A 12603-nucleotide genomic window follows, 5' to 3' on the forward strand; every position below is an offset into this window, starting at 1 on the left:
GCCCAAGAAGTAAAATCGGGAGATCAGTCTAACATATATGGAGGCTATATCAAAACATGGACCGATACTCACCATTTTCGGCACATCGCTTTATTTTCCTAGAATACCTCTACATTTCCAATTTCAGGCAAATTGGATAAAAACTAAAAAATGAAGAGGTGATCGCCGAAACTGAGGCCTATTTTGAGGCAAAACCGAAGGAGTACTACCAAAATGGTATCAAGAAATTGGAAGGTCGTTCTAAAGGGTGATACGGTCAAAATTTGGTCAATATAAACTTGACGTCTTTCTTTCAATTTTGCATTTTAAAAACATGAACACCCCTCATTTTGAAGGTGTGTGTGTGTAGAATGTTGCTCCTATTTTGATTTTGGAATTCACTTTTCAGTTGTCAAAACGCCGTCCAAGCAAGAAGAGCAGCGTATCAAAATTTTGCTCGCGCATCGCGAAAATCCGAGTTACTCGCACGCAAAGCTGGCAAAATCGCTAAAATTTGCCAAATCAACCGTTACAAATGTAATTAAAGTGTTTGGGGAACGTTTGTCGACAGCCAGGAAGTCTGGATCGGGGGGAAATCGAAAACCGGAAGCCGCTGAGACGACAAAGAGAGTTGCCGGTAGTTTCAAGCGAAACCCTAACCTCTCTCTCCGAGATGCCGCAAATAAGCTGGGTGTATCGTCTACAACCGTACATCGAGCCAAAAAACGAGCCGGACTATCGACTTACAAGAAGGTAGTGACTCCAAATCGCGATGATAAACAAAATACGACGGCCAAAGCGCGATCCCGGAGGCTGTACACGACGATGCTGACGAAGTTTGACTGCATGGTAATGGACGACGAAACCTACGTCAAAGCCGACTACAAGCAGCTTCCGGGACAGGAGTTTTATACGGCAAAAGGAAGGGGAAAGGTAGCAGATATTTTCAAGCACATAAAACTGTCAAAGTTCGCAAAGAAATATCTGGTTTGGCAAGCCATCTGTACCTGTGGCTTGAAAAGCAGCATTTTCATAGCTTCCGGGACTGTCAACCAAGAAATTTACGTGAAAGAGTGTTTGAATAAACGTCTGCTGCCTTTCCTGAAGAAACACGGTTTTTCCGTACTGTTTTGGCCGGATTTGGCATCTTGCCATTACGGTAAAAAGGCCATGGAGTGGTACGCCGCCAACAACGTGCAGGTGGTTCCCAAGGACAAGAACCCTCCCAACACGCCAGAGCTCCGCCCAATTGAGAAATACTGGGCTATTGTCAAGCGGAACCTAAAGAAGACCAAAAAAACTGCTAAGGACGAGCAGCAGTTCAAGGCAAACTGGCTTTCTGCGGCGAAGAAGGTGGACAAGGTGGCTGTACAAAATCTGATGGCAGGTGTCAAGCGTGAGACCCGGCAATTCGGATTTGGAAAAGCGAAAGCCTAACTGAATATTTTTCCTGAATTTTATACTAATTGAACTTAAAGAAATTTAATTTTTTAAATAAACGATTTCACCGATTTACACGTGTTTTCCCTTGACCAAATTTTGACCGTATCACCCTTTATCGCCCTTGAAGGAAACTATGTTGAATAATAAAAGCGAATTTTGTCAAAAAAAATGTGTTTTTCTTTGTTAGACCGGGAACTTATCAGCCAACCTGTTATATGTAATGCATTCTACCTAATTTCAACGAAAATCACATCGTTCAAAAAAATAAAAATGTCTTTGGCGCTATACGAAGTTCAACTTTCTTCTGGGTGTGGCATCACTGAATTTTGATAATTGTATTTCAGTAAATGTGTAGACCCCATAACAATTTAATATCAAGAAAGTATAGCAATCAATAAATTATATGAAAATTTAAAAATTGCGACAAACTGAAGCCCTGTACCAGTCCTGTGGTAGATCCGTTAGTGGCAATTTGCACAAATTTCCCGTAGGCCGTGAACCCACTAGGAAGGAACATTTAGATTAAGTATAGAAAATTTTACGTAAACTGTATAACAAACACGGATATCACAAAACTAAGTAAACATTTTTTTGGCAGACATTTTTTCGAAAAAAATTATTAGAAGTAATTACTCGCTTGTTAAAGAAAATTTCGTAGTTAAAAGGAGAAAAAAATGAGTTCAAAATTGCAAAAATTTCATTAGCGCCATATGAACTTCACGATATGCGCATTTGTGGTAAAATTTACAAATTTTAAGAAATTGTGAACTATTTTGTGGGAAATATGAATTTAGTAAATCTTTATGCTTTATTCGTGCATCTTAACTAAAATACACAAAAAAACTACGGAAAATCAAGGAAACATTCTCTAAATATAATAATTCCATGAACTAAAATAGAATTAAATTGGCTTTAGTGGCCTATAGGGTTCAATTTTTTTGATTGCATTTACTTCAAACACAAAATTAACAATTTTAATATTGGAAATTGCTTAATCACGGAATTTATTGGTCCAATGATTTTTTATTGATCACGAAAATTATAGTAACACAATCAACGATGCCTGTTTAAAAATGAATTGATCTAATTAATCTGATCATTCTAGAGACTTTTATTAGGGAGTTCTGGTAGATTAAAGTAATACATCCGACCCCATAACCGTTTATTCTATAAAAATTGGTTCCAAAGAGAAGTACGATTAAAGCCTTTAAAGCTCAAATTAATCGTGGAATTGGTATACTATGCTCAAGAGCAATCGAACAGGATCTACACTAAAACACTAAATCGTTCCTCCTAAACGATTTTTTTTTTGACAAACAACAAAAGTATTACCTTTTGGTGATAAACATTGACTCTTTTTACAGCATGAGAAAACAATTTGAGAAAGTCGAACTCAAAAAATTTTTATTATACCCTCCAACATAGGATGGATGGAATTAATTTTGTCAATCCGTTTGTAACACATCGAAATATTGCTCTAAGACCCCATAAAGTATATATATTCTGGGTCATGGTGAAATTCTGAGTCGATCTAAGCATGTCCGTCCGTCCATCTGTTGAAATCACGCTAACTTCCGAACGAAACAAGCTATCGACTTGTATTGCAAATGAGCCATATCGGTTCACTTTTACGTATAGCCCCCATATAAACGGACCCACAGATTTGGCTTGCGGAGCCTCTAACAGAAGCACATTTCATCCGATCCAGTTGAAATTTGGTACATAGTGTTAGTATATGGTCTCTAACAACCATGCAAAAATTGGTCCACATCGGTCCATAATTATATATAGCCCCCATATAAATCGATCCCCAGTAATGAAATATATCCCACGACATACGATGAAAACTAAAAATTATGTACTCTCACAATAAACGACGATAATAACAAACAAGTATATACAGTAGTAAGTTCGGCCGGGCCGAATCTTAAATACCCACCACCATGAATCAAATATAATAGTTTCCATTGAAAATTTCAGGGGGGTTTGATGACAGATATTTTCCCAAGCAGATCAGTGCGCCTTCTATATCCTCAATAAGTGAAATCGGTCTATATGGAGGCCGTACCAAATAGACCGATAAAACTAAATCATATACACTTTGTTATGGGCCTAAAATGCCAGTATATTTTCAATTTGTGGCAAATCGGATAAAAACTACAATTTCTAGAAACCCTAGGATTTAAATCGGGAGTTCGTTGTAATGGGGGCTATACCAAAACATGGAAGGATACACACAGTATTCAGCACATTTAATTGTGGTTCTAGAATCTAGATCCCAAATCGGAGGGCCGATTTATAAGGGGGCTATATCAAAAACTGTACCGATACTCTATATATGCGGCACACCTCTTTATGGTCCTAGAATTTCAAGCAAATTGGATAAAAACTACGGATTCTAGAAGCCCAAGAAGTAAAATCGGGAGATCAGTCTAACATATATGGAGGCTATATCAAAACATGGACCGATACTCACCATTTTCGGCACATCGCTTTATTTTCCTAGAATACCTCTACATTTCCAATTTCAGGCAAATTGGATAAAAACTACGGATTCTAGAAACCCAAGAAGTAAAATCGGGAGTTCGGTTTATATGGTGGCTATATCAAAACATGGACCGGTACTCACCATTTTCGGCACACGTCTTTAGGGTCCTAGAGTACATCTAGATTTCAAATTTCAGGTAAATTGGATTAAAACTACGGATTCTGGAAGCCCAAGAAGTAAAATCGGGAGATCGGTCTTTATGGGGGCTATATCAAAGCATGGACCGATACACTCCATTTTCGGCACACCTCTCTATGGTCCTAGAATAAATCTGGAGATCGGCCTATATGGGGGCTATATCAAAACATGGTCCGATAATCACAATTTTTGGCACATTTCTTTATGTTCCTCGTATACCTCTAGATTTCCAATTTCAGACAAATTGGGTAAAAACTACGGATCCTAGAAGCCCAAGAAGTAAAATCGGGAGATCGGTCTATATGGGGGCTATATCAAAATATGGACCGATAGTCACCATTTCGGCACATCTCTTTATTTTCCTAGAATACCTCTAGATTTCAAATTTCAGGCAAATTGGATAAAAACTACGGATTATAGAAGCCCAAGAAGTAAAATCGGGAGATCGGTCTATATGGACCGATACTCCCCATTTTTGGCACACCTCTTTAAGGTCCTAGAATACCTCTAGATTTCCGATTTGAGGCAAATTGGGTAAACATTACGAATTCTGGAAGACCAAAAAGTTAAATCGGGAGATTGGTCTATATGGTGGCTATATCAAACCATGGACCGGCACTCACCATAATCAGCACACGTCTTTAGGGTCCTAGAATACTTCTAGATTTCAAATTTCAGGCAAATTGGATAAAAACTACGGATTCTAGAAGCCCAAGTAGTAAAATCGGGAGATCAGTCTAACATATATGGAGGCTATATCAAAACATGGACCGATACTCACCATTTTCGGCACATCGCTTTATTTTCCTAGAATACCTCTACATTTCCAATTTCAGACAAATTGGGTAAAAACTACGGATCCTAGAAGCCCAAGAAGTAAAATCGGGAGATCGGTCTATATGGGGGCTATATCAAAATATGGACCGATAATCATCATTTCGGCACATCTCTTTATTTCCCTAGAATACCTCTAGATTTCAAATTTCAGGCAAATTGGATAAAAACTACGGATTATAGAAGCCCAAGAAGTAAAATCGGGAGATCGGTCTATATGGGGGCTATATCAAAACATGGACGAATACTCCCCATTTTTGGCACACCTCTTTAAGGTCCTAGAATACCTCTAGATTTCCAATTTGAGCAAATTGGGTAAAAATTACGAATTCTGGAAGACCAAAAAGTAAAATCGGGTGATCGGTCTATATGGGGGCTCTATGAAAACATGGACCGATACACCCCATTTTCGACACACCTCTTTATGGTCCTAGATTACCTCTAGATTTTCAATTTCAGGCAAAATGGATAGAAAATAAACTTTCTAGACGCCCAAGAAGCAAAATCGGGAAATCGGTCCATATGGGGGCTATACCAAAACAAGGACCGATAGGCACTATTTTCGGTACACTGATGGTCCTAAAATACCTCTAGATTTCCAATTTCAGGCAAATTGGATAAAAAGTACAGTTTTTATAAGCCCAAGACCCCAAATCGGGAGGTCGGCTTATATGGGGACTATATTAAAACTTGGACCGATATAACCCATCTTCGAAGTTGACATGCCTGCAAACAAAAGATGAATCTGTGTCAAATTTCAGCACGATAGGGCATTATTGAAGGTTGTAGCGTGATTACAACAGACAGACAGACGGACATGCTTATATCGTCTTAACACGCATTGCACGCATTGAACATTCGTTCAATGCGTACAATGCGTCCGATGATTGAAGAGTTGAAATTTCTCTTTGAAATCAAAAGCTCGAATAGTCTGCCGCAAACAGAAAAAATCAACCCTTCCATCAACGCACGGATTGGCGCATGGTGTGTAATTCAACCTTTAGAATTTCTCCCTGATCAAGAATATTTATATACTTTATATAGTCGGAAATCGATATTTCGATGTGTTACAAACGGAATGACAAACTTATTATACCCCCGTCACCATTCTATGGTGGTGGGTATAAAAAAGAAGTACATACTTTACACTGCTAAAAAATAAAAAAAAAAAACTTGTATAACAATCGATTCAAATAACAAGAGAAGACGATATTATTTCTTAGTTTGACGCATCGAAAAAAATCACATCAAAAAACGGTTCAAAAAAATCGTACCAAAAAAAAACGGTTCAAAAAAATCACACAAAAAAAAGCATCGGAAAAAATCACACTAACCTATATTTTAGTTGTTCGGAATATCGTTGGGGGTCAAACATTTTTTCAATTGTGAGCTGATGAATTTAGCAAATCCTGGACACGAAACGATAAATTGTTTTATTGCTAACTCTGACTTTATACATACACAGAAAATCAATCAATCAAACATGATATTAATTTTTAATTTAATTGAAATCGTATTAATCACGTAGCCTATTAAATAAATAATTAATTAAATTTATGCCATTGATTGTAGTGTTGATCGAAAAATCAATAGAATTTTTTTATTATCGTTTCAAATTTCATAAGATTGAAAAAATATTTAGTAACACAGCAGACAAATTTGCTAAAACAGCAAAAGCCTGTTGAAATGGGAATGCAGTCAATGTTTGCTGAAATAACAAACATTGTCGTGTGACATTGTAATACAATAAAAACAATATAGTGCGAATTTGTCTTGTAAATATGTGCTCAAAAATCTTATTATTTCTCAATTTAAGGCATACAGCAAACAAAATGTTTACTGATTGCATTTAGAAGTTATTAAGGATATTAGAGGGCAGAAAAAAACAAACAGCAGACATCGACTGCAAATTGTTTTCAATGAGTGTAGTTAAACAGAAAAATCAAAATAAATACAAGAATCAGTGATACTCAAATATGTTTTATAACTATTGGCTTACACTTACGATGAACATTTAGCGATGATTATGGATATCTTACATCTATTTTACGTATATTTCATTATAATCTAAATAATTACGATGTAATCTCTATAAATACCTTTCTTTTATTTTTAATGTGTATTAAAGCTTTCTCTAATGAAATTAGTACAGTGTGTCTGTGGCTAATACTTTATTCCTTATACAAAAATAATGTAATTACAAATACAAAAATTGTTCTACATTTTCTTATGCAATACAAGACACATTTATATTACTTTTTCTTTTACTTTCATTTATGTAATATTTTGCAAATTTGTCTAAATTGTCATTTTGTTGTTATAATGGGTTGAAGTTGGGTTTTAAGGAAGACACATACGTACTAAAATTTTGTGAATTTTGCAAATCAATTCGTTATTAAAAATGTGCTATGGCAGCAAATACAATATCTGATTATAAATGCTTATCTTAATGTTTTGTTTCAAAATATAATCTGACAATATCGGGAAGATTTGCACGTATCAGCTAATCTGTGACACTATACAAACAAAACGTTATCCACTGTTTAAATTAAAAAGGGTTTTTTGTAGTTTAGGCAATGAAATGAAATAAAATGAGTCTACCCAATAACCCTGCCAGCATTTCAAAGTTCCATTTCATCCTCATCGCTACCACAGACTCGAAAGTGACACTGCAACAATCGCCAACTGTGATAGTATTTTGCCATCACTATTGTTACAAGAGGCATGTTATATTTTGTGAAACATCAAGCACAACTAGCTTCTTATAATTTAGTTAAATAAAAACGATAATGAAGTGCTGAAAACATAGTTATTTCGTTTAAAATTGTGAAAGGTATATTGGTGAACAATTTTTGACTTTCCAAATGGAATAAGGTGATAGTTTTTCAAATATTTTTCCAGACACGCTGCCTCCATTGGGAATAAAAGCAATGGCTGATAGACGCTACAACATGTAACTTGCAGCTTGTAACTCAACATCAATATTTTATTAATGCATACAAATATGTTAAATGTGATGTGATAGTCGTATAAATGTTATATTTATGAGAATTTATAAATGTTTAATAAAAATAATAAATATCTAAACAATCGTGTTTTACTTGACCACAATGATTCTTTTACAACTATCTTAAAATGCACTTTGTCTGATTGTTTGAAGGGGCTCTTATTGGCGTCTTTCTAACTGTATCCAGAAGGGCACCTAATAATTGCACTCATGCGATACTTCTTTGTAGTAACTTGGCGTGGTACAACTTCTCAATAGTGACGGCGCTTTTCCGAGGAGTTTTGGATATCGTATACGACTGTTTTCAAATTCAAAAAATGTTGGCAGGGAAAGACCTTTAAAATGTATAAATATATACTGAAAAAATAAATGCGCAATTCCCTGCCAACATTTTTTGAATTTGGGGACTCTTTTGAGAATCCCCACTACGTCGAAAACAATCATATACGACATCAAAAACTCGTCGGAAAAGCGCCGTCACTATTGAGAAGTTGTACCACGCCAAGTTACTACAAAAATGTTTCGCATGAGTGCAATTATTAGGTGCCTTTATAGATCAATTTAGAACGACGCCAATAAGGGACCCTCCAAACAATCAGAAAAAGTGCATTTTAAGATAGTTGTAAAAGAATCATTGTGGTCGAGTAAAACACGTTTGTTTAGATATTTATTAATTTGATTAAACATTTACAAATTCTTAAAAATATAACATTTATATTACATTTAACATTACATTTAACACATTACATTTAACATAATTTTTGGCATTAATGATGATGTTGAGTTACAAGTAGCGAGTTACATGTTGCTGCGTCTATCAACCAGTGTTTTTATTCCATGGAGGCAGCGTGTCTGTAAAATATCTGAAAAACAATCACTTTATTCCATTTGGAAAACCCCAAATTGTTCACCAATATACCTTTCACAATTTTAAGCGTATAATCTATGTTTTCAGAACTTTATTTTCGTTTTTATTTAATTAAAATATAACAAGCTGGTTGCGCTTGGCGTTTCACAAAAAAAATGGCTTTTTTAACAGTAGGGATGGCAAATTACTTGCATGTACTTTTTGATGTACCTTTTCATGATGGTTGAAGTGACATTTACGAGTCTGTGGTAACGATGAGGTTGAAATGGAACTTTGAAATGCTGGCAGGGTTTACTCAGTATTGAGGACAAATTTCTTTAAATTACTGAAATTTGAATTAAAAGAAAGTTTATGATTATAAACTTTCTTTTAAATTGGCTCCGGAGGTCAAATCTGGGGATCGGCTTATATGGGGGCTATATATAATTATGGACCAATTTTGGCATGGTTGTTACACGCTCATAAAAAATCGCTTCTGTAACATATACTCCCAAACATATTTTGCTTCAAGCATATACATTTTTGGCTATTGCCCAAACATTTATATGTTTGATCTCTTCCAATATATAATATGTTTGAAAGCATATTGGTCTAAACAATATATGTTTGGATAGTCAATTTCCAAACATTTTGTATTTTTGCATCCAACTTCAATAATGTTGTCTTCCAAAAAACAATATGTTATTATGTGAACATATAATATGTTTGGAAGCATTTTGCACCCAAAAATATTATATGCTTAAAAAAAATTCTCCCAAACAATATTGTGCTCAAAATTTTATTTATTTATTTATATATTTACAATCATAATGAATTATGAAAATAAACAGGTAATATAGGTGCTAACAACATAGGTTTTCGAACTGAATGCTCAAAATTTTGTTTCTGCCTAATTGTATATTCCCCCACATCTTTCTCACTTCCACGAGATTTTTTAGTTATTAGCACCTTTTTCTGTAATACAAACATTTTAGAAGAAATTATTCAATTTTATGATTTTTTTATTTTAATTTTACCTTTTGCCGGACGGGGATTCGAACAGCGGACCACACAGTTTGTAAGGATCAAAGAAGTAGCTGATCAATTGCCCAAGGAAAAATAAAATGTTAATTTTGTAATAACAAGCAACAACCACCAACTTAATTCAATATCGCTCCCTGTTAAATAGCGCTCCAAGCTACTAAACACATATATGTTTATAGGCTATTTATAAATTAATATATGTTTGCATCCAAGCATATTATATTTACAAACATTTTATGTCCCAAACATAATATGTTCTAACATATTAACATATATGTCCCAAACATGTTATGCTAGTTTATGAACATTATATGCTTACACTCAAAAATATTGTGTTTAAAAATTTGTGTTCCAAACATATAATGTTTATAGCCAAACATATGAAAAACAGTCTTTTTCATCCGTGTAGAGACAATATACTAACACCACGGACCAAATTTCAATCGGATCGGATGACTTTTGCTCCTCTAAGAGGCTCCGGAGGTCAATTCTGGGGATCGGTTTATATGGGGTCTATATATAATTATGGGCCGATGTGGACCAATTTTTGCATGGTCATTAGAGAATATATACTAACACCATGTACCAAATTTCAGCCGGATCGGATGAAATTTGGTTCTCTTAGAGGCTCCGCAAGCCAAATCGGGGGATCGGTTTATATGGGGGCTATATATAATTATGGACCGATGTGGACCGATTTTTGCATGGTTGTTAGAGACCATATACTAACACCATGTACCAAATTTCAGCCGGATCGGATGAAATTTGCTTCCCTTAGAGGCTCCGCAAGCCAAATCGGGGGATCGGTTTATATGGGGGTTATATATAATTATGAACCGATGTGGACCAATTTGAAATTTGCTTCTCTTAGAGCAATCGCAAGCCTAATTTGGGGGTCCGTTTATATGGGGGCTATACGTAAAAGTGGACCAATATGGCCCATTTTCAATACCATCCGACCTACATCAATAACAACTACTTGTGCCAAGTTTCAAGTCGATAGCTTGTTTCGTTCGGGAGTTAGCGTGATTTCAACAGACGGACGGACGGACATGCTCAGATCGACTCAGAATTGCACCACGACCCAGAATATATGGGGGTCTTAGAACAATATTTCGATGTGTTACAAACGGAATGACAAAGTTAATATACCCCCATCCTATGGTGGAGGGTATAAAAATCAATTTTCTTTCGTTTGGAATACGAAAGAAAGCTTTCGTTCTATATACAGGAACAGGCCATAAGATAAAAACGCTACAAATGTAGGTTAAGATTTATTTTGAAGATTTTTTTGTCCAGTTACTCGAAAATAGAATTATTTGGCCACCGAAGTACGACGCCATTATTTTGAAGATTTTGTATCTTCGGTTTAAAGTTTTTTTTTTTTTTGTAGGGGAGTATAATTAAGAAAACTTTTTTTGTTACTTTGCAGTATCTGTTATAATTTGGATTTGAAACTGATATTTGTTTGTACGTTGATAGCTTTATTAATATAGCATAAAAAAGAGAATGAGATCTGTATCCTAATTTTAATTTCATTGATCCTAGATTTTAAGCTATCATCAATACCAATATCCTTAAGGCAAGATCAAAATCTTTGGATCCAAGTTAACTTTTTTTGAGTGTAAGATTTCATGAGTCTGTACATTTATTAATTCTCTCTCTCCTCTATTTGTTTAAATAATACAAATGCCACAGATCACTTAGAATATTCGTATCGCTATACACAATAGCTATGTTTGTTTTCCTACCAATGGTGATATTAGCAAAGCAGCATGGTAAATATGGTTCTTCTAAACATAGTGATGGCATACGACTTTAAATTTTTTTTGGTACATTTCCCATCACAATTTACGATTGTTTTAGTGTCACTTATGAGTGATAGCGATAAATAGAACACTGAAATGCTCGCAAGGATGAAACAGGTGATTTTTAATGTCATTCTTACGAAATCCAGAACAACTCTTTCATGTTCTCCTACTAAGAGAAGGCTGTGGGATTTCCCTATGAAATGCGGGCATCTGACATAGAATGTTTTTATCCATTATATGTATATTTGGAAAAATATCTGAAATCATTATTTAACATTGAAAATCGACCATTTGTTTTTGATTATTTTAAGCTTATACGCCATTCACATTAGGCTCGAAATCTACTAAAAGTAGATTTGATATTCTTTTTTTATAATGACATAATGACAATTGGAATATAGTTAAAGTGGATTTTGAATGTGTATGAGGTTTTAAAGATAGTCATGATAAAATATTATTACCGTTGCAGATCGCGACATGGTCTTGCTAACGATGGGGATAAAATCCATCTTTGAAATGGATTTGGTATTAGAATATTCTGAGCCTTGCCGCATTAAGGTGAGTATTATGTTCGGTTTTCGAGTTGAAAATCACTTTATTTTCGCGATTACTTTTCCTGAAGTAATCGAAATTATAAATGAAAACAAACATATTCCCATAGTGTCTTGCCGAAATTTAGAGGAACAAGAAACTGCACATCATTGAGTTAATTTATATGCTTTATATTGAACTGTTTTAATAAAGTAACCGCGAAATTTTCAACTCGAAAAGCGAACATACTACTTACTTTTATACACCACACATCACAAGTACACTACACATTTAAAAAATGTGTTGTTCTTACTCTCATGTGCGATTACTTTTTTTGCACTTTTGATCGAAAAATGACCAACTGTTTTTCTGAGTCATATTTGCAGACATGTTCTATAAACTAAAGCCGCTTTTCGAACTC

This window comes from Haematobia irritans, chromosome 4 (genome assembly GCF_050003625.1).
Source record: "Haematobia irritans isolate KBUSLIRL chromosome 4, ASM5000362v1, whole genome shotgun sequence".
Lineage (NCBI taxonomy): Eukaryota > Metazoa > Arthropoda > Insecta > Diptera > Muscidae > Haematobia > Haematobia irritans.